Here is a 3,195-nt window from a genome sequence, read left to right on the forward strand (position 1 = left end):
TACCACAGATGTAAAGTAACTAAGTACAACTACTTCACTACTGTCACATTTTGGCAACAGTTTGTCTGGTGTGGGAAGTGGATTATGTATAGTGAGTAAGCATTTTTGATAAGCTTTTGTGTGGTCTGTCACAACAATTGATTATGACATGGACTTAAAATAACATGACATCTGCACACTTACATTTGTTTATATATTAAGTTTATATTTAACATGCACTTTCACTTGCAACAACTGTAAACTCACCGTATGTCCCACCCTCTGCTTTTTCTCTCCAGGATAAAATTCTTGAATCTGAGCCTGTCAAAGTTCTTGCTAGCGTTTTAAAAAATGGAAAAGAGTGTTCAAAAAAAATTTATTCGGTTACTAGTTTGGAACAGTTGATAAATGTCACAACATCTGCAGAACCTGCATTTGCATTTGAAAGAATTATGAAATATAATTCAGAATTCCAAGATTACATTGATGTTGATAAAGAAGATAGAGATATAGCAAACTTTGACAGATTTCAGATATTCATAACAGAGGTGCTACCCCAAACAAAGGCCAGAGAGGCACATCAATTCCAGGTATTTTCTTTTTGTAGCATAGTTTTATTTGTGTCAGTGTTCTAATGTCAGTCTGTTAATCCTCTGTTAACATGTGTGCCTTTTAGCATGTCATTTTATTTCTTTTACATTAAGTTAAATAAGAGGGGGGGCAAAATGTCATGGCATATACATTTGAGGAATGCTGTTATGAATACCAGAACAAATTTTGGTTAGAGATTCATGGTGTGTTTCACTTTTAATGCAGCCTGCTCCTCTGCCCCGTATGAATGCAGTACATCATGAAGTACATCAATTCCAGGTATTTGACAAGCTTTTTGTATAACAATTGACAGTATTTCTATTTATATATCTGCATTTTGTGTGTGTATGTGTGCGCGTGTGTGTGTAAGAATCTGAGCATTGCTTGGGAGTATGACCTCCCAGTCTATTTATCTTTATGATCTTTAAATTGTACAAGAAGCATGTTTACTGTTAAGGGGTGTTTGTATCTCCGTTCTAAGCACACACTGAGACTTCCAGAAACAAAGCAATAATTGGCATGGTACATAGAATTAAATTTTAGTGTGAAAATACTGAATTTGCTGGGTTGTATGTTATTAATTGTTTATTGTAGATTCCAGGAACAATGGCTCCTGGTTGTGTAGGGAAAATGCAAACAACATTTGCATAATAATTTGGAACACAGTGTATATTAAATTAAATGAAAGGCGCTACAATTAATATAGGGAAAAGGCTTGGTAAGAGATCCACAATGTCTCTCTCTCTGTCACAAGCAGCATGTTCAACTGCCAACAAGAAATGACGAACAAGGAAGCCTGCAGTCTCTTATTCAAGTCAAAGCACCACAAATACTTGAAGAGGAGAAGAAAACGGACACACTAACAACAGCGTCAAGGAGGCTCCTTGTGAAAGTATGCGTCAGTAACCTGGTGGAGAAGCATGGCTTGTAAGTGTATGCCTTACACATACTCATATACTTTGGCTTACAGTTACATTTTCTGCCTGTTTGGGTAAAATGTTTTTTTTTTTGTCTTTGTTTTTTTTTGTCCCTCTCAGTTACCCATCAAGTGCTGAAAAGCTTTCCCTGGCAAAGAGTATTGTCACCACTTTCCCAACAATGAGAGTCCAGATTGATGGAAAAGGAGATGGATTTGTAAATTGCATTTAATGATTTTTCCTCTTTCTCACACTTTTTTCTTGATTTTTCTGCCAGTATGTTGACATATTGCTTTAAGATTATTTTGTTTTTATAATCTTAGGAACATTTTTATGATCCGTCATCACACTCTGGATTTTTGGAGATGAGACTACGCAACATGCGCCGACATTTGGAATCAGAGCAGCGACGTTACACAAAGCGTGCGATGATGGACCAGAATCAGAACTCGACCAGCCTGAAAGCAGCTTGACTGAGTGGATTACCCTCATGAAACGGCTCAGGCCTTCTTCAGACAATATATCTTCAATCAAATCAGCAATGGAGAAGACATACACCAGACGTAGATTGTGGATATCAAAGGAAAGTCCCACAATGACTGAGATCTTCAGTGAATACCCACGCTTTTTGGATATGCCAAGTCTGGTAGGTCCCCCATTGCACCTCAGTCATCATTCCTGTATCTTAATAATTAAATTTAATTGGGCCATAACTAGTAAACAAAATATCACAAGAGTCTAAGATTGAGTGGTCCACTAAGTCCTGAGACACAATCCCATCCATGAGTTTAATTGAAAACAAAAAAATCTAATCTTTATGACACTTAATTACAATTTCCATACTAATTTGGAACACTATTGTTCATTGTTGAATCCTTTAACCTATCCTGAACTTTAATCCTTGAATACTGAGATTCTTTGTATACCACTGGACAGCTTGCATAACATCAGTAGTACTGTAGGTGTGCCACAGATTGAGAACCAAGGACTCAATATAATAACTATTTTAATAGAAATTAAAGAATGTTTTGTATTATAAGCAAACTTTGAATATATTTGAAGGTGTCTTCTTTTTACATTAGCTTGATGCTGAGTTCAGCAAAATGACAAATGGAAAGGCAGATCTGTTCATCAGACGATGGGAAGCCAGCATCATTCCAAAGCTGAGAGCAGTTGCTACCAATGAAAAGTGCAATGTTGCAGCTCTTCTGGAGGGGTTGGAAGACCAAACTGACGGTATGTATCTTCTTTGTTCTCTTCAATTTTTATTACTTTACTTGTGTTTCTAACATACAGATGATGTACAGTATGTAATGCACCTTCTAATCCCACATTAAAATTATTTCGCTGCTTTAACCTATTCTAAATCAATTTTCAGACGAGAAGTGCTACACAATTCTTGTGGCACTAACGCATCTCTTGCCACCACTGCCAGGATCTCGTTGCAGTGTCAAATCTGCAATTTCATACCTTCTTGATTTCGTGCCGGTATGTGTGGTTTATCTTTTAATTAATGTTATACAGCACATATAAAGACCTAAACAACCTTTTAATAAGTGGTGCTCTTTAAAGGGAATCTTGGTAACTTGATGGTTTTTACCACCCCCTGCTGTCTCGGAAAAAATGTTCTAATGTAATTTATCATTTTACCATCTACAGACATACGATGATGATTAATTAACTTGAAAATCTTGCCAAGTGTGCCTTC

At 36.5% G+C, this 3,195-nt stretch overlaps 1 long non-coding RNA gene across 1 annotated transcript; it reads left to right on the forward strand.

Moving 5' to 3' along the window:
- The first annotated feature begins 1,426 nt into the window (after nucleotides 1-1,426).
- LOC121655009 lies at nucleotides 1,427-1,887 on the forward strand. Its single transcript, XR_006013062.1, has 3 exons — nucleotides 1,427-1,497; nucleotides 1,608-1,704; nucleotides 1,811-1,887. It is a non-coding gene; the product is annotated as an uncharacterized LOC121655009 (long non-coding RNA).
- The last annotated feature ends 1,308 nt before the right edge of the window (nucleotides 1,888-3,195 follow it).

This window comes from Melanotaenia boesemani, chromosome 15, assembly GCF_017639745.1.
Source record: "Melanotaenia boesemani isolate fMelBoe1 chromosome 15, fMelBoe1.pri, whole genome shotgun sequence".
NCBI classification, from domain to species: domain Eukaryota; kingdom Metazoa; phylum Chordata; class Actinopteri; order Atheriniformes; family Melanotaeniidae; genus Melanotaenia; species Melanotaenia boesemani.